General features: G+C 46.0%; 1 pseudogene; it reads left to right on the forward strand.

Moving 5' to 3' along the window:
- The first annotated feature begins 35 nt into the window (after positions 1-35).
- Positions 36-2,454, forward strand: LOC101135532 (nuclear receptor coactivator 4-like; annotated as a pseudogene).
- The last annotated feature ends 17,446 nt before the right edge of the window (positions 2,455-19,900 follow it).

Raw genomic sequence — 19,900 nt, forward strand, 5'->3', positions numbered from 1 at the left:
TCGGATCGCTCGGAGAGGCACTCGGACCTGGAGCAGTGAGCAGAATGAATACCTTCTAAGACCAGAGTGGCAGCTCCAGTAATACAGAACCCCTTTTGAGGCCAGGCACGGTGGCTCACGCCTGTAATCCCAACACTTTGGGAGCCCGAGGTGGGCGGATCACGAGGTCAGGAGATTGAGACCCTCCTGGCTAACACGGTGAAACCCCGTCTCTACTAAAAATACGAAAAATTAGCTGGGCGTGGTTGCAGGCGCCTGTAGTCTCAGCTACTCGGGAGGCTGAGGCAGGAGAATGGCTTGAACCCAGGAGGCGGAGCTTGCAGTGAGTCAGGATCGCGCCACTGCACTCCAGCCTGGGCAACAGAGCGAGACTCTGTCTCAAAAAAAAAAAAAAAAAAAGAACCCCTTTTGAGGTGTAGTGATGCATGGAGGGACTTGGAGCTTGCTATTGGTAGAGTTCTCCAGGCTGAACAGCAAATTAAAGATAACTTGAGAGAGGTCAAACCTCAGATTCACAGTTGCATAAGCTGTCACCTGGAATGTCTTAGAAGTTGTGAGGTGTGGCTATATGAACAGGTAGACCTCATCTATCAGCTTAAAGAGGAGACACTTCAACAGCAGGCTCAGTAGCTCTAGTGGTTATTGGGCCAGTTCAATTGTCTTACTCATCAACTGGACTGTACCCAAAACAAAGATCTAGCCAATCAAGTCTGCGTGCCTGAAGAGACTGGGCAGTTTGACCCTTAAGCCTAAAGATTCAACTATCTCGCTCTTTGAAGCTGACACAAGTGCTCTGCGCCAGACCATCACCACATTTGGGTCTCTCAAAATCATTCAAACTCCTGAGCACTTCATGGCTCATGCTAGTTCATCAAATATTGGGCCCTTCCTGGACAAGAGAAGCTATAACCCAATGCCAGAGCAGAAGTCAGCATCCAGTATTGTAGCTGTCCCTCTCAGCGAATGGCTACTTGGGAGCCAAACTGCCAGTGGTCATCAGGCTCCTTACATACCCAGCACCAACCCCCAGGACTGGCTCACCCAAAAGCAGACCTTGGAGAATAGCCAGACTTCTTCCAGAGCCTGCAATTTCTTCAGTAATGTCTGGGGAAACCGAAAGGGCTTAGAAAACTGGCTCCTCAAGAGTCAGCAACAGGAAATTCCTGAAAAACCAAGTTATCAAAACTGTAACAGCCATTCCACTACTAGTCATTTCTCCATTGAAATGGAAAAGTTTGAAGATCTAAAGCTTCCTGATCAAGATGAGATGGACCTATCAGATTGGCTGGTGACTCCCCAGGAATCCCATAAGCTGAGGAAGCCTGAGAATGGCAGTCGTGAAACCAGTGAGAAGTTTAAGCTCTTATTCCAGTCCTATAATGTGAATGATTGGCTTGTCAAGACTGACTCCTGTACCCACTGTCAGGGAAACCAGCCCCAAAGTGTGGGGATTGAAAACCTGGGCAATCTGAAGTGTCTGAATGACCACTTGGAGGCCAAGAAACCATTGTCCACCCCCAGCATGGTTACAGAGGATTGGCTTGTCCAGAACCATCAGGAACCATGTAAGGCAGAAGAGGTATGCAGAGCCAATGAGCCCTGTACAAGCTCTGCAGTGTGTGTGTGTGATGAGAGCTGTGAGAAGGAGGCTCTGTATAAGTGGCTTCTGAAGAAAGAAGGAAAGGATAAAAATGGGATGCCCGTGGAACCCAAACCTGAGCCTGAGAAACATAAAGATTCCCTGAATATGCGGCTCTGTCCTTCTAGAAAATAATTAATAGAACAAACTAAAGCACCAAAGGCAGTGGTTCCTTCTAGAATTGCTGATTCCTTCCAAGTCATAAAGAACAGCCCCTTGTTGGAGTGGCTTATCAGGCCCCTATACAAAGAAGGAAATCCCAAGGAAGTGCCTAGCACTGAAGACAGAACTGGCAAACAAAAGCTTAAAAGGCCCATATGAGCACTTCCTGGTGTCCCTTTAACACAGCTGACTGGGTCCTGCCAGGAGAGCAGATGGGCAATCTCAGCCAGTTATCCTCTGGAGAAGACAAGTGGCTGCTTTGGAAGAAGACCCAGGAAGTATTACTTAATTAACCTCTACAGGAGAAACATAACTTCCCCTGAGACCATTACCACCTCCCTGCAGTTTGTGATCTCTTTGCCTGTATGTAGCTTAAAGTTGATAAAGAGAAGTGGTTATATCAAACTCCTCTACAGATGTGAAGGATTGGACAAGAGTTGAGCAGCCTTTCTGCCGATTATCACGCATCATGAGCTGAGTGACTGCGGCTTGCCAAATCACTGTGTTTCTGGGTCTGACCAGTTAGCTTAGTTCTTCTCCTGCCTAATTTTGAACTAGTAAAGCAAAATGAGTCATCAGATTATGAGTTACTGTTTAAAAGAAAAATGCTGTTTATTGATGCTGAGGTGATTCAGTTCCTTCCTCCTTACAGAAGTATTAATTCACCCACACACTAGAAATGCAGCATCTTTGTGGATATGTCTTTTTCACAAGCATCCAAGGCTCCTTAGATTGGGTTGTTACTAAAAGTACATTAAAACACTCTAGTTTTAAAAATGAAATATTTCTGTAATCAAAGTGTATTGATGTATTCTAAAGCTAGTAAATTCCCTAACATTTAATTGCCCTATAGATGCTTCTGTTGCTGTGGGTTTTCTTCTGTTAGTGGTCTGAAATAATGATTTTCCTGTTCTATTAATATATAGTGTATTTTGCATAAAAAATTAACCTGCCCAATGGTGATTACCAAAATATATATTAATAATCTTGGCAATTTTTGATATTAATTACCAAACATTTTAGCCTACATGTTAGTTCTACATTATTACTTTTCACTTGAAAGGAACTCAGCTACTGCAAATTTTGTCTTTCTTTCTTTCCATAAATGTTATTTAAAAATCCAGTGAGCTCTTTTAAAAGGGCTCGGTATTATTTCAACACTATTTTTGAGGTAGTTCTAACCTTTTAAAATATTCTACAGCCAAGCCAGGTGTGGTGGCTCACCCCTGTAATTCCAGCACTTTGGGAGGCCGAGGCAGGTGGATCACGAGGTCAAAAGTTCAAGACCAGCCTGGCCAAGATGGCGAAACCCCATCTCTACTAAAAATACAAAAATTAGCTGGGCGCAGTGGCAGGTGCCTGTAATCCCAGCCACTCCGGAGGCTGAGGCAGGAGAATCGCTTGAACCCTGGGGGCGGAGGTTGCGGTGAGTCAAGATTGCGCCACTGCACTCCAGCCTGGGTGACAGAGTGAGACTCTGTCTCAAAAAAAAAAAAAAAAAAAAAAATTCAGACCCACGGAGTTTAAAAGAACCCCAAGACTGACTAAACAAATAGGCAAAAGACCTATTGGAAATAGTACTTGAATGATTCACTATCATAGGGATTATTGGTGCATCCTGTGTAAATGGAAGCTGAGCTTGACACCCGGTGCTTTAAACTAGGGATAAAGTCGTCCTCTCACTGCAAGCACAGCATACCTGTATCTCCAAAAGTGATGTTCTAGTGAACAGGCCGTTTTCAACACTTGTGCCTTGGGGTGTTCATTGAAGCTTTATGAAAACTACTGATGTTTTCTCAATCTCCTTAAAGTTATGTCCATGCTTTAAAATGTCTCTGTAGGAGAGAAGTGGAGTTTATGTTTTTAAATTCTCTAAGATATCTTTACTGCTTTCCAGACTTTGAAACTATTAAGCTTCTTAACTGCCTGTTATTGGAAATACTTCTACGGAAACTTCATGGTCCCACGATGTCATTGTCATACAGCTTCACTAGAGTTCTTTGAACCACAGCTGAAAAGAGCTTTGTCTTATTTTTTAATTCCCTCCCCAGATATCATTTAGAAGTATCATAATAAAGGTGGTGAGCAAAAACAACGTAAGGAGCCTTTCCAGTTATCTTAAGTTGCAGCTCTCTACTTTCTTTTCTGAGGCCAAACACACTGTACTTTACATTGTCAAGATATAATTTACATTAATCACTATGTCTATGAGTATGTAAAACATCTTTTGCATTGATGAATTTTGTATATGCCACCATTAAAAGCATAACAGCCATTAAAAAAAGATACAAAAAATTAGCCAGGCGTGGTGGTGCATGTCTGTAATCCCAGCTACTCAGGAGGCTGAGGCAGGAGAATCACTTGAACCCAGGAGGCAGAGGTGGCAGTGAGCCGAAATCATGCCATTGTACTCCAGCAGGGCAGTGACAGAGCGAGACTCCGTCTTAAAAAAAAATAAAAAGAAAAAAGAAAAGAAAAAATTTCTTTAGAGAGGGGGTCTCACCATGTTGCCCAGGCTGGAGCGAAGTGGGTATTCACAGATGTAATCATAGTGCACTACAGCCTCAAACTCCTGGATTCAAGGATCCTTCCACCTCAGCCTCCCAAGTAGCTGGAATCATAGGTGCTTACTACTACACCCTGCTCATTTTTTAATTGGGTTGTCTTTTTATTATTGTAATAATTTATTATTTTATTATAAGAGTTCTGTATTCTAGATATGTTACTTATCAGATATATTATTTTTAAATTTCTTCTTCTTCTTCTTCTTTTTTTTTTTTTTTTTTTTTGAGACAGAGTCTTGCTCTGTCACCCAGGCTGGAGTGCAGTGCATGATCATGGCTCACTGCAGCATCTGCCTCCTGAGATTTTCTGAGTGATTCTCCTGCCTCAGCCTCCCGAGTAGCTAGGACTACAGTCATGAACCACCATGCCTGGTTAATTTTTGTATTTTTAGTAGAGATGGGCTTTCACCCTGTTGGCCAGGCTGGTCTCAAACACCTGGCTTCAAGTGATCCACCTGCCTCAGCCTCTCAAAGTGCTGGGATTACAGGTGTGAGCCACTGCTCCCAGCAATCTTTATTTATTTTATTTTGAGACAGAATCTTGCTGTCACCCCAGCTGGAGTTGCAGTGGCATGATCACGGCTTACTGCAGCCTCAAACTCCTGAGCTCAAGTGATCCTCCCATCTCAGCCTGCCGAGTAACTTGGGCCACAGGCACACACCACCATGCCTAGCTAATTTTTTATTTTTTGTAGAGACGGGGTCTCACTACATTGGGTTATCTTTTTGCTGTTTTCATGGTGTCCTGTGAAGCACAAAAGTTTTTAATTTTGGTGAAATCCAATTCATCTACCTTTTGTTTTGTTTTGTTTTGTTTTTTGTTAGCGTTTATCTCTTGTTGCCCAGGCTGGAGTGCAGTGGTGGGATCTTGGCTCACCTCAAACTCTGCCCCCTGGGTTCAAGTGATTCTTCTGCCTCAGCCTCCCAAGTAGCTGGGATTACAGGCATGCACCACCACGCCTGGCTAATTTTGTATTTTTAGTAGAGATGGGGTTTCTCCATGTTAATCAGGCTGGTCTTGAACTCCCAACCTCAGGTGATCTGCCTGCCTCTGCCTCCCAAAATGCTGGGATTACAGGAATGAGCCACTGCCCCCAGCCTACTTTTTCTTTTGTTATTTGTCCTTTTGGTATCATATCTAAGAAAATCTTGCCTGAGCAAGTCACAAAGATTTATGCCCATGTCTTTTTCTAAGAGTGTAAATAGTTCTAGCTCTTATATTTAGGTATTTGATCCATTTCAAGTTCTTTTTTATATGGTGTGAGATAGGAATTCACATTTATTCTTTTCCATGTACATATTCAGTTGTCCCAGCACCATTTGTTGGAAAGACTATTCTTTTTCACATTAAATGGTTTTGGCACCCTTGCTGAAAATAAAAATCAACTGTGACAGGGCCAGGCACGTTGGCTTATGCCTGTAATCCCAGCACTTTGAGAGGCCAAGGTGGCGGATCACTTGAGGTCAGGAGTTTGAGACCAGCCTGACCAACATGGTGAAACCCCATCTCTACTAAAAATACAAAAATTAGCCTGATGTGGTGGCACACGTCTGTATTCCCAGCTACTCGGGAGGCTGAGCCAGGAGAATCACTTGAACCTGGGAGGCGGAGTTAGCAGTGAGGCAAGATCACATCACTGCACTCCAGCCTGGGCAACAGAGTGAGACTCCAGCTCAAAAAAAAAAAAAAAAATCAACTGACTGTAAATGTGAGAGTTTACTTCTGGATTCTGAATTCTTTTCCACTAATCTATATGTCTTTTTTTTTTTTTTTTGACAGAATCTCTGTTGCCCAGGCTGGAGTGCAGGGGCACTGTGTCAGATCACTGCAACCTCTATCTCCTGGGTTCAAGCAATTCTCCTGCCTCAGCCTCCCGAATAGCTGGGATTACAGATGTGTGCCACCACGCCAGGCTAATTTTTGTGCTTTTGGTAGAGACGGGGTTTCACCATGTTGCTCAGGCTGGTCTCAAACTCCTGACCTCATGTGATCTGCCTACCTCGGCCTTCCGAAGTGCTGGGATTACAGAAGTGGGCCACCATGCCCGGTCTTTTTTTTTTTTTTTTTTTTTTTTTGAGACAGGGTCACTCTATCACCTTGAATTCGAATTCCTGGGCTCAGGTGCTTCTTCCACCTCAGCATCCCGAGTAGCTAGGACCACAGATGTGCACCACTACACCCAGCTAAATTTTGTATCTTTTGTAGAGAAGAGGTTTTACCATGTTGCCCAGGCTAATCTGGAACTCCTGGCCTCAAGTGATCTGCCCACCTCGGCCTCCCAAAGTACTGGAATTACAGGCATGAACCACTGTACGTGGCCAAGACTCACTTTTAACTGCATATGCTTTTGTACCTTTAAATTTTTATTTTTAGTTTTATTTATTTATTTATTTATTTATTTATTTATTTATTTATTTTGAGACAGAGCCTGTCGCTCAGGCTGGAGTGCAGTGGCAGGATCTCAGCTCACTGCAACCTCTGCCTCCTGGGTTCAAGTGCTTATCCTGCCTCAGCCTCCCAAGTAGCTGGGATTACAGGTGTGTCTAGGCCGGGCATGGTGGCTCACACCTGTAATCCCAGCATTTTGGGAGGCTGAGGCAAATGGATCACCTGAGGTCAGGAGTTCAAGACAAGCCTGACCAATACAGTGAAACCCCGTAACTACTAACAATACAAAAATTACACCTGGGCATGGTAGGTCATGCCTGTAATCCAAGAACTTTGGGAGGCAGAGGCAGGTGGATCACCTGAGGCCGGGAGTTTGAGACAAGCCTGACCAACATGGAGAAACCCCATCTCTACTAAAAATACAAAAATTAGCCAGGGGTGGTGGCATGTACCTGTAATCCCATCTACTCTGGAGGCTGAGGCAGGAGAATTGCTTGAACCCAGGAGGCAGAGGTTGTGGTGAGCCAAGATCACACCATTGCACTCCAGCCTGGGCAACAAGAACAAAATTCCATCTCAAAAAAAAAAAAAATTACCCGGGCATGGTGGCAGTCGCCTGTAGTCCTCCCAGCTACTCAGGAGGCTGAGACAGGAGAGTCACTTGAACCTGGAATCGTCCCACTACATTCTAGCCTGCGTAACAGAGCGAGACTCTGTCTCAAAAAAAAAAAAAAAAAAAAATGTCTACAGGCTTGGTGAGGTGGCTCATCCCTGTAATGCCAGAACTTTGGAAAGCCGAGGCAGGATTATTTGAGCCCACGAGTTCAAGACCAGCCTGGGCAACATGGTGAGATTTTTGTCTCTACCAAAAAAAAAAAAAAAAAAATCCACAAGTTATCTGATACTTCTCCCTTCAAAAGGGGAAGCCTAATTCCACTCCCAAATATAGAACTAAGTATGTCCTAAACAGCACTGTGGCTTCTTCTTTGATCTCTTTCTTGGATCACTTGCTTTGGTGAAAGTCGTCTGCCCTGCCATAAAGACACTCAAGCAGCCCCATGAAGAGGTCCAAGTGGTGGAGCTACAAGGCCTCCTACCAACAATCGGCAATATCTTGCCAGGTCCGTGAACCAGCCACCTTGGCAGTGAACCCCCAGCCCTAGTCAAGCCTCCAGATGATTGCATCCCTGGATGACATCCTGATTGCACTTTCATAAGAAACCCTGAGACAGAACTACCCAGGTAAGCCACTCCCAAATTCCTGAATCTCAGAAACTATAAGATAATAAACATTATATTTTAAATTTTTTATTAAAATGAACGTGTATTGCTTGTATAATCAAAACAGAGAAAAAAGGGAATAAGAGAAAAATGGAAATAAATTCAGTCTTAGGTTCATTAACACAGCTATGTGATCCCAAGATGGGGGTATCTTGGTCTCTCAGCAGTTTGAGTGAAGAATCCTTGAGAGCTTTGAAGGGCCACAGGTGTACTTCGAGTCATGATCAAAAAGCTGATGCTGGGCCAGACGCAGTGGCTCACGCCTGTAATCCCAGCACTTTGGGAGGCTGAGGCGGGTGGATGACCTGAGGTCAGGACTTCGAGACCAGCCTGACCAACATGGAGAAAACCTGTCTCTACTAAAAATACAAAATTAGCCAGGCATGGTGGCACATGCCTGTAGTCCTAGCTACTCGGGAGGCTGAGGCAGGAGAATTGCCTGAACCTGGGAGGCTGAGATTGCAGTGAGCTGAGATCGTGCCATTGCACTCTAGCCTTGGCAACAAGAGCAAACTTCCGTCTGAAAAAAAAAAAAAAAAGCTGATGCTGGCTGGATGTGGTGGCTCACGTCTGTAATCCCAGCACTTTGGGAGGCTGAGGCAGGTGAGTCTCTTGAGGTCAGGAGTTCAAGACCAGCCTGACCAACATGGTGAAACCCCATCTCTACTAAAAATACAAATATTAGCCAGGCATGGTGGCGCACGCCTGTAATCCCAGCTACTTGGGAGGCTGAGACAGGAGAATCGCTTGAACCTGGGAGGCAGAGGTTTCAGTGAGTTGAAATTGCACCACTGCACTCCAGCCTGGGCAATAGAGAGAGACTCTGTCTCAAAAAATAGAAACCAAAGGCTGATGTTTCCTTGGGCCATGTTGGTGGAAATGCAGTGCCTGCAAGAGAGGTGACCCACATCAGGCTAGATCTGGGCCTTGAACACTGTCATTGAGATGGCATTCAGGGGCCCAAAGGGGCTTCTTCCTTCATCTTGGGCCGGTTCCCTCATAGTGAGAGGTGAAGCCGGCTGGGCTTCTGGGTCGGGTGGGGACTTGGAGAACTTTTCTGTCTAGCTAAAGGATTGTAAACCCACCAATCAGCACTCTGTGTCTAGCTAAAAGTTTGTAAACGCACCAATCAGCACTCTGTAAAAATGCACCAATCAGCGCTCTGTCTAGCTAAAGGTTTGTAAATGCACCAATCAGCATTCTGTAAAAACGGACCAATCAGCACTCTGTAAAATGGACCAATCAGCAGGATGTGGGCAGGGCCAAATAAGGGAATAAAAGCTGGCCACCTGAGCCAGCAGTGGTAACCTGCTCGGGTCCCCTTCCACATCATGGAAGCTTTGTTCTTTTGCTCTTAGCAATAAATCTTGCTGCTGCTCACTCTTTGGGTTTGCACTACCTTTCTGAGCTGTAACACTCACTGTGAAGGTCTGCGGCTTCCCTCCTAAAGCCAGCGAGACCACAAACCCACTGGGAGGAACAAACAACTCCGGACACGCCAGCTTTAAGAGCTGTAACACTCACTGGGAAGGTCTGCAGCTTCACTCCTGAAGTCAGCGAGGCCACGAACCCATTGAGAGGAATGAACAACTCCGGACGTGCTACCTTTAAGAGCTGTAACACTCACTGCGAGGGTCCGTGTCTTCACTCCTGAAGTCAGCAAGATCACGAACCCACCAGAAGGAAGAAACTCCAGACACATCTGAACATCTGAAGGAACAAACTCTGGACACACCATCTTTAAGAACTGTAACACTCACCGTGAGGGTCTGCGGCTTCATTCTTGAAGTCAGTGAGACCAAGAACCCACCGGAAGGAACCAATTCCAGACACATTTTGTCTACCCAAATGGGACTATCACCTATCGCCAAGTGGTGAGTACCATTGGACCCCTTTCGCTTGCTATTCTGTCCTATTTTTCCTTAGAATTTGGGGGCTAAATACCGGGCACCTGTCGGCCAGTTAAAAGCGACTAGCATGGCCGCTGGACTAAAGACAAGAGTGTCAGGCTTTCTGGGAAAGGGCTCTCTGACAACCCCTGACTCTTCAGAGTTGGGAGCGTTGGTTTGCCTGGAAACAGCTTCCGCTTTTCCTGTACTTCTGGGCTGAGCCAAGGGTTAACACAGAGGAAAGCCATTCAGCTCCCAGGTCCCGACAAGTTGGTTGACCCTGCGGCCATGAGTGGAACTCTGAAAGTCACGTCGCCCAAGCGAGACTCGCCCGTCTATCCTATCTATCCTGACCCTTGCCTCCTGGGTCCTAATGCCTGTCAGACAAACTTCCTCTCGCCTCTCTTCTCTGAGGCTAGTCCCGCTTCTAAAAACCACTCCCTATCTCTGGTGCTTTTCTAGTTTCTCCCATAAGAATGATTTCTAGTATAAACTTCAGGACTCACGAGATTCCCTTCTTTAGGCACCCGGTCTCACCAATCAGAAAGACATAATTTTTGCCCAAAGCCCCATTGTAGGGGGGAGTATCTGGAATTTTAGGATCCCTCCTCAGACAAACAGGACTAACAAAAGCTATTTCTAAAGCTAGGATATGGGGAGCCTTAGAAAGCTAGGATATCCTTAGAAGCTAGGATATGGGGAGACTTTATCCTTCCTATTCATATAAGTGAGGACAAAAGGCATCACACTTCCAACTCTGGAGATCCCTTCCCTCCCTCAGGGTATGGCCCTCCACTTCATTTTTGGGGCATAGCATCTTTATAGAACAGGGGTAAAGTCCCAATACTAACAGGAGAATGCTCAGGATTCTAACAGGTCATCGAGAATGCGTCAGTAAGGGCCTCTAAATCCGATTTTTCTTGGTCCTCTTTGTGGTCTAGGAGGACAGGCAAGGGTGCAGGTTTTCAAGAATGCATTGGTAAGGGCCACTAAATCCGACCTTCCTCAGTCCTCCTTGTGGTCTAGGAGGAAAACTAGTGTTTCTGCTACTGCATTGGTGAGTGCAACTATTCTGATCAGCAGGGTCCAAGGACCATTGCGGGTTCTTGGGCAAGAGGTGTTTCTGCTGCTGTGTCAGTGAGTGCAACTATTCCGATCAGCAGTGTCCAGGGACCACTGCAGATTCTTGGGCACGGGGAGAAACAAACAAACCAAAACCATGGGCAGTTTTGTCTTTCAGATGGGAAACACCCAGGCATCAACAGGCTCACCCTTGAAATGCATCCTAAGTCATTAGGACCAATTTGACCTGCAAACCCTGAAAAAGAGGCAGCTCATTTTTGTCTGCACTATGGCGTGGCCCCAGTATTCTCTCTGATGGGGAAAAATGGCCCCCTGAGGGAAGTATAAATTACAATACTATCCTGCAGCTTGACCTTTTCTGTAAGAGAGAAGGCAAATGGATTGAAATACCTTGTGTCCAAGCTTTCTTTTCATTGAAGGAGAATAGACAACTATGCAAAGCTTGCAATTTACATCCCACAGGAGGACCTTTCAGCATACCCTCATATCCTAGCCTCCCTATAGCTCCCCTTCCTATTAATGATAAGCCTCCTCTAATCTCCCCTGCCCAGAAGGAAATAAGCAAAGAAATCTCCAAAGGACCACAAAAACCCCCAGGCTATCAGTTATGTCCTCTTCAAGCTGTAGGGGGAGGGGAATTTGGCCCAACCCGGGTACATGTCCACTTCTCCCTCTCTGATTTAAAGCAGATCAAGGCAGACCTGGGGAAGTTTTCAGATGATCCTGATAAGTACATAGATGTCCTATAGGGTCTAGGGCAAACCTTCGATCTCACTTGGAGAGATGTCATGCTATTGTTAGAGGAAACCCTGGCCTTTAATGAAAAGAATGCAGCTTTAGCTGAGTTTGGAGATACCTGGTATCTTAGACAAGTAAATGATAGAATGACAGCTAAAGAAATGGACAAATTCCCTACCAGTCAGCAAGCCGTCCCCAGTATGATCCCCACTAGGACCTTGACTCAGATCATGGGGACTGGAGTTGTAAACATCTGTTGACCTGTGTTCTAGAAGGACTAAGGAGAATTAGGAAAAAGCCTATGAATTATTCAATGATGTCCACCATAACTCAAGGAAAGGAAGAAAATCTGTCTGCCTTCCTTGAGTGGCTACGGGAGGCCTTAAGAAAATATACTCCCCTGTCACCCAACTCACTAGAGGGTCAATTGATTCTAAAAGATAAGTTTATTACCCAATCAGCCACAGATATCAGGAGAAAGCTGCAACAGTGAGTCCTGGGCCCCGAACAAAATCTGGAGGCATTATTAAACTTGGTAACCTCAGCGTTCTATAATAGGGACCAAGAGGAACAGGCCCAAAAGGAAAAGCAAGATCAGAGAAAGGCCACAGCCTTAGTCATGACCCTCAGACAAACAAACCTTGTTGGTTCAGAAAGGACAGAAAATGGAGCAGGCCAATCACCCGGTAGGGCTTGTTATCAGTATGGTTTACAAGGACACTTTAAAAAAGATTGTCCAGTGAGAAACAAGCCACCCCCTCATCCATGTCCACTGGCAATCACTGGAAGGCAAAAGGCCCCAGAGTGCAATGGTTCTCTGGGCCAGAAGCCCCCAACTAGGTGATCCAACAACAGGACTGAGGGTGCCAAGGGCAAGCGCCAGCTCATGTCATTACCCTCACTGAGCCCTGGGTATGTTTAATCATTGAGGGCCAGGAAATTGACTTCCTCTTGGACACTGGCATGGTCTTCTCAGTGTTAATCTCCTGTCCCGGATGACTGTCCTCAAGGTCCATTACCATCCAAGGAATCCTGGGACAGCCTGTAATCAGGTATTTCTCCCACCTCCTCAGTTGCAACTGGGAGACTTTGCTCTTTTCACATCCCTTTCTTGTTATGCCTCAAATTCCCACACTCACCCTTATTAGGGAGGGATATATTAGCCAAAGCTAGAGCTATTATCTACATGAATATGGGGAACAAGTTACCCATTTGTTGTCCCCTACTTGAGGAAGGAATTAACCCTGAAATCTGGGTATTGGAAGGACAATTTGGAAGGGCAAAAAATGCCTGCCCAGTCCAAATCAGGCTAAAAGTCCCCACCACTTTTCCTTATCAAAGGCAATATCCCTTAAGGCCTGAAGCTCATAAAGGATTACAGGATATTGTTAAACATTTAAAAGCTCAAGGCTTAGTAAGGAAATGCAGCAGTCCCTGCAACACCCCAATTCTAGGAGTACAAAAACTGAACAGTCAGTGGAGACTAGCGCAAGATCTTAGACTCATCAATGAGGCAGTAATTCCTCTATATCCAGTTATACCCAACCCCTATACCCTGCTCTCTCAAATACCAGAGGAAGCAGAATGGTTCACTGTTCTGGACCTCAAGGATGCCTTCTTCTATATTCCCCTGCACTCTGACTCCCTGTTTCTCTTTGCCTTTGAGGATCCCACAGACCACACATCCCAACTTACATGGACTGTCTTGCCCCAGGGGTTTAGGGATAGCCCTCACCTGTTTGGTCAGGCACTGGCCCAAGATCTAGGCCACTTCTCAAGTCCAGGCACTCTGGTCCTTCAGTATGTAGATGATTTACTTTTGGCTACCAGTTCAGAAGCCTCATGCCAGCAGGCTACTCTAGACCTCTTGAACTTTCTAGCTAATCAAGGGTACAAGGCATCTAGGTCGAAGGCCCAGCCTTGCCTATAGCAGGATAAATATCTAGGCCTAATCTTAGCCAGAGGGACCAGGGCCCTTAGCAAGGAATGAATACAGCCTATACTGGCTGATCCTCAGCCTAAGACATTAAAACAGTTGTGGGGGTTCCTTGGAATCACTGGCTTTTGCCGACTATGGATCCCCAGATACAGCAAGATAGCCAGGCCCCTCTATACTCTAATCAAGGAGACCAAGAGGGCAAATACTCATCTAGAAGAATGGGAACCAGGGGCAGAAACAGCCTTCAAAACCTTAAAGCAGGCCCTAGTACAAGCTCCAGGTTTAAGCCTTCCCACAGGACAAAACTTCTCTTTATACATCACAGAGAGAGCAGGGATGGCTCTTGGAGTCCTTACTCAGACTTGTGGGACAACCCACAACCAGTGACATACTTAAATAAGGAAATTGATGTAGTAGCAAAAGGCTGGCCTCACTGTTTAAGGGTAGTTGCGGTGGTGGCTGTCTTAGTGTCAGAGGCTATCAAAATAATACAAGGAAAGGATCTCACAGTCTGGACTACTCATGATGTAAATGGCATACTAGGTGCCAAAGGAAGTTTATGGTTATCAGACAACTGCCTACTTAGATACCAGGCACTACTCCTTGAGGGACTGGTGCTTCAAATACATACATGCGTGGCCCTCAACCCTGCCACTTTTCTCCCAGAGGATGGGGAACCAATCAAGCATGACTGCCAACAAATTATAGTCCAGACTTACGCCGCCCGAGCTGATCTCTTAGAAGTCCCCTTAGCTAATCCTGACCTTAACGTATATACCAATGGAAGTTCGTTTGTGGAGAATGGGATACGAAGGGCAGGTTATGCCATAGTTAGTGATGTAACTGTACTTGAAAGTAAGCCTCTTCCCCCAGGGACCAGTGCCCAGTTAGCAGAACTAGTGGCACTTACCCGAGCCTTATAACTGGGAAAGGGAAAAAGAATAAATGTGTATACAGATAGCAAGTATGCTTATCTAATACTACATGCCCATGCTGCAATATGGAAAGAAAGGGAGTTCCTAACCTCTGGGGGAACCCCCATTAAATACCACAAGGAAATTATGGCGTTATTGCACGCAGTGCAAAAACCCTAGGAGGTGGCAGTCTTACACTGCCAAAACCACCAGAAAGGTGAAGGAGAAAAGGCAGAAGGAAACTGTCAGGCAGATGCTGAGGCCAAAATTGCTGCCAGGTAGAACCTCCCATTAGAAATACCTAGGGAAGGACCCTTGGTATGGAACAACCCCCTCCAGGAGATTAAGCCCCAGTATTCCCCGACTGAAACAGAATGGGGACTTTCACAGAGGCCTAGTTTTCTCCCCTCAGGGTGGTTAATGACAGAAGAAGGAAAGATACTTATACCTGAAGCTAGCCCGTGGAAAATACTTAAAACCCTCCACCAAACTTTTCGTATGGGTATTGAAAACACTCATCAAATGGCCAAATCCCTATTTACAGGGCCGAGTCTCCTCCGGACCATCCTACAGGTAGTCAAAGCCTGTGAGGTGTGCCAAAGGAATAATCCCTTTGTCCATCATAAGGCCCCTTTGGGGGAACAAAGAATAGGTCACTATGGTCACTATCTTGGAGAGGACTGGCAGTTAGACTTCACCCATATGCCTAAGTCAAAGGGATTTTGATACTTGCTTGTCTGTGTTGATACCTTTACAAATTGGATAGAAGCTTTCCCCTGCAAGACAGAGAAGGCTCAGGAAGTGATTAAAGTCCTAATTCATGAAATAATTCCTAGACTTGGGCTTCCCCAAAGCTTACAAAGTGACAATGGTCTGGCTTTTAAAGCCATGATAACTCAGGGAATTCCAGGGCGCTAGGGATACAATATCACCTTCACTGCACCTGGAGGCCACAATTCTCAGGGAAGGTCTAGAAGGCAAATGAAACACTCAAGAGGCACTTCAGGAAACTAACACAAGAAACTCATCTCCCATGGCCTACTCTGTTGCCCATGGCCTTGTTGAGAATCCGAAATTCTCCTCACAAAATGCGGCTCAGTCCATATGAAATGCTGTAGGGACGACCTTTTCTCACAAATGACCTCCTACTTGATCAGGAAATGGCCAACTTGGTCAAAGATATAACTTCTTTGGCAAAATATCAACAAAACCTTAAAAACCTACCTGAAGGATGTCACAGAGGAAAGGGAACAGAGTTCTTTCAACCTGGAGATCCAGTGTTGGTCAAATATCTCCTCTCTACCTCCCCATCTATGGACTTTTTGTGGGAAGGACCATACTCAATAATCCTCTCTACCCCCACTGCAGTTAAGGTGGCAGGAGTGGAATCTTGGATTCACCACACCCGAGTTAAATTTTGGACATCCCCTGAGGAACCTGCGGGACCATCAGCTCAGGAGTCCCAAGATCACCCAGACCAGCCTTGATACCTGTGAGCCATTGGAGGACTTGCATCTCCTATTTTGGAAGGAATCATCCCAGACTAAAAAGGCTCCTACCACTGATCCTGAAGAAAAACCCCTTCCTCCTTAAAAAAGATAAGTGAAAATCTACATAATCTTTAACACCTCTCCTTGCCCCTTTAATGGAATCCTTTTACTATTTCATCATATTATTAAGCAGCATACTAACCATACTCTTTGCGATAGGACTATATACTGTAGCTCCTGCTGGGATGAAAATAAAATAGAACACAGGGAGCCACTCACTTTGCTCCCAACATCCCTTTCCAGCCACTCACCGGAGCTACCTTGGCAAGTACTCTAGAAGTATGAAAAAATGAAAAAAACAAACTCGCACACCTTTTTAACATACACAACCAGTTTTGTCTACCCAGCCGAGGTATATTCTTCTTATGTGGAACACCGACCTATATCTGCCTCCCCACTAACTGGACAGGCACCTGCACCTTAGTCTTTCTAAGTCCCAACATTAACATTGCCCCAGGAAATCAGACCCTATCAGTACCCCTCAAAGCTCAAGTCCATCAGTGCAGAGCCATACAACTAATACCCCTACTTATAGGGTTAGGAATGGCTACGCTACAGGAACTGGAATAGCCAGTTTATCTACTTCATTATCCTACTACCACACACTCTCAAAGGATTTCTCAGACAGTTTGCAAGAGATAACGAAAACTATCCTTACTCTACAATCCCAAATAGACTCTTTGGCAGCAGTGAGTCTCCAGAACTGCTGAGGCCTAGGCCTCCTCATTGCTGAGAAAGGAGGACTCTGCACCTTCTTAGGGGAAGAGTGTTGTTTTTACACTAACCAGTCAGGTATAGTATGAGATGTCACCTGGCGTTTACAGGAAAAGGCTTCTGAAATCAGACAACGCCTTTCAAACTCTTATACCAACGTCTGGAGTTGGGCAACATGGCTTCTCCCCTTTCTAGGTCCCATGGCAGCCATCTTGCTATTACTCGCCTTCAGGCCCTGTATTTTTAACCTTGTCAAATTTGTTTCCTCTAGGATCAAAGCCATCAAGCTACAGATGGTCTTACAAATGGAACCCCAAATGAGCTCAAATAACAACTTCTACTGAGGACCCCTGGACCTACCCACTGGCCCTTTCACTGGCCTAAAGAGTTCCCCTCCGGAGGACACTACAACTGCAAGGCCCCTTCTTCGCCCCTATCCAGCAGGAAGTAGCTAGAGCGATCATTGCCCAATTCTCAACAGCAGTTGGGGTGTCCTGTTTAGAGGGGGCATTGAGAGGTGAAGCCAGCTGGGCTTCTGGGTCGGGTGGGGACTTAGAGAACTTTTCTGTCTAGCTAAAGGATTGTAAACACACCAATGAGCACTCTGTGTCTAGTTAAAGGTTTTTTTTGTTTTTTTGTTTTTTTTTGAGACAGAGTCTTGCTCGGTCACCCAGGCTGGAGTGCAGTGGCACTATCTCAGCTCACTGCAAGCTCCGCCTCCTGGGTTCATGCCATTCTCCTGCTTCAGCCTCCCGAGTAGCTGGGGCTACAGGCACCCACCACCACGCCCACCTAATTTTTTGTACTTTTAGTAGAGACGGGGTTTCACCATTGTAGCCACGATGGTCTCAATCTCCTGACCTCATGATCCGCCCACCTCAGCCTCCCAAAGTGCTGGCATTACAGGTGTGAGCCACCACACTGGGCCAAGGTTTGTAAATGCACCAATCAGCATTCTGTAAAAACGCACCAATTAGCGCTCCCTCTAGCCAAATCTTTGTAAACTTACCAATCAGCAGTCTGTAAAAATGGACCAATCAGCACTCTGTAAAATGGACCAATCAGCAGGATGTGGGCAGGGCCAAATAAGGGAATAAAAGCTGGCCACCTGAGCCAGCAGTGGCAACCTGCTTGGGTCCCCTTCCACACCGTGGAAGCTTTTTTCTTTTGCTCTTAGCAATAAATCTTGCTGCTGCTCACTCTTTGGACCCGCACTACCTTTCTGAGCTGTAACACTCCCTGCGAAGGTCTGTGATTTCACTCCTGAAGCCAGCGTGACCACAAACCCACTGGGAGGAATAAACAACTCCAGACGCGCCACCTTTAACAGCTGTAACACTCACTGGGAAGGTCTGTGGCTTCACTCCTGAAGTCAGCGAGACCATGAACCCATCCAGAGGAATGAAAAACTCCAGACGAGCCACCTTTAAGAGCTGTAACATTCACTGCAATGGATCACAGCTTCACTCCTGAAGTCAGCAAGACCACAAACCCACCAGAAGGAAGAAACTCCAGACACATCTGAACATCTGAAGGAACAAACTCCAGACACACCATCTTTAAGAACTGTAACACTCACTGCAAGGGTCTGCAGCTTCATTCTTGAAGTCAGTGAGACCAAGAACCCACCAGAAGGAACCAATTCCGGACACAATAGCTTCTTCCTCCCTTGTGTGCTCCCGCAAGACTGGGCCTTGTCTGCCTCCAGACACTCCGTACTCTCTCTCACTGCTTACGTGGCTCTTCCCATCCCTCTTCCATCCTCCAAACACCCCATCCCTTCCCATGATGCTGCATTTTCCAGTGAGCAGACTAAGCTCAGAGCATCAGCAAAACCCTCCGTTTTTCTTTGAAACTTTGAACTTCATGGAAGTTGCTCACCTTCTGCCTAACCACAGGGAAATGGCCCCAGGAAGTCTTCCCAGTCCCCATGTGGGTGAGGGCCTTGCCTCCTGTTCCAGGTCCACCCACATCTTTCCTATTTGGCCATGTCCATGTGTTATTATTATTGTTGGTTTGGTTGTTGGCTTCTTGGACAGACTATAAACCACAGGAAGACAGGCTTCAACCTCATTTATTCTCTGCTATGGCCCCAAGGCCTGGAACACAGCAAATGCTCTGTATAGAGTCATGAATGAGTGAACAAACAAATAAGTGAACAAACAAATAAATGAACAAACTCAGGATACCGGAACAATCCCTTAAACTGCCTACAGGGCCAGGTTTGGCGGAAGAGCCTTCCTCTTTATGAACACAGATGGCAGAAGTAGGACAAGTCAAAGTGAATGTCAAATTTTTGTTTTAAATCAGGAAGAACCTTCTAATAACATAGATTACATTGTGAAGTAGTGAGCTGTGGTCACCAAAGGGGTTTACAAGAAGGCTAGTGGGCTCTCTATAAGGAACAGTCTGCAGAAAGAATTCCAGACTGGACAGAGGTTGTGAATTCCCAAGGTCCCACGCCAGCTGGGCTGTTGAGGAAGCCATGAATGTATCTTTATGGCGAGGGAGGATTGAGGAGATAGATTTTTTTTCCACTTGAGGAGCTTGCTTTTTTCGTTTGTTTTTGCTTTTTTCAGTTTTTTTGAGACAGAGTCTCACTCTGTCGCCCAGACTGGAGTGCAGTGGCCCAATCTCAGCTCACTGCAACCTCCACCTACCAGGTTCAAGCAATTATCGTGCCTCAGGCTCCCGAATAGCTGGGACTACAGGCACGTGCCACCGTGCCAGGCTAATTTTTCTATTTTTAATAGAGATGGGGTTTCAGCATGTTGGCCAGGCTGGTCTCAAACTCCTGGCCTCAAGTGATCTGCCTGCCTTGGCCTCCCAGAGTGCTGGGATTACAGGTGTGAGCCACCGTGCCCAACTGGAATTTAGGCTGGCTGAGCAGAGCTGGCCAGGTTCACTCATCCATACTTCCCCATCCCAGCCCATCACTTCTCAGGCCTGCAAGAGGCCTTGTGACTTGCACTGGTGACACCTGGTGGCCAGTTGGACGAGGAGAGAGACAGCTGTCTATCTGGTTCATGGCTGTATCC

This window comes from Gorilla gorilla, chromosome 4, assembly GCF_029281585.2.
Source record: "Gorilla gorilla gorilla isolate KB3781 chromosome 4, NHGRI_mGorGor1-v2.1_pri, whole genome shotgun sequence".
NCBI classification, from domain to species: Eukaryota; Metazoa; Chordata; class Mammalia; order Primates; family Hominidae; genus Gorilla; species Gorilla gorilla.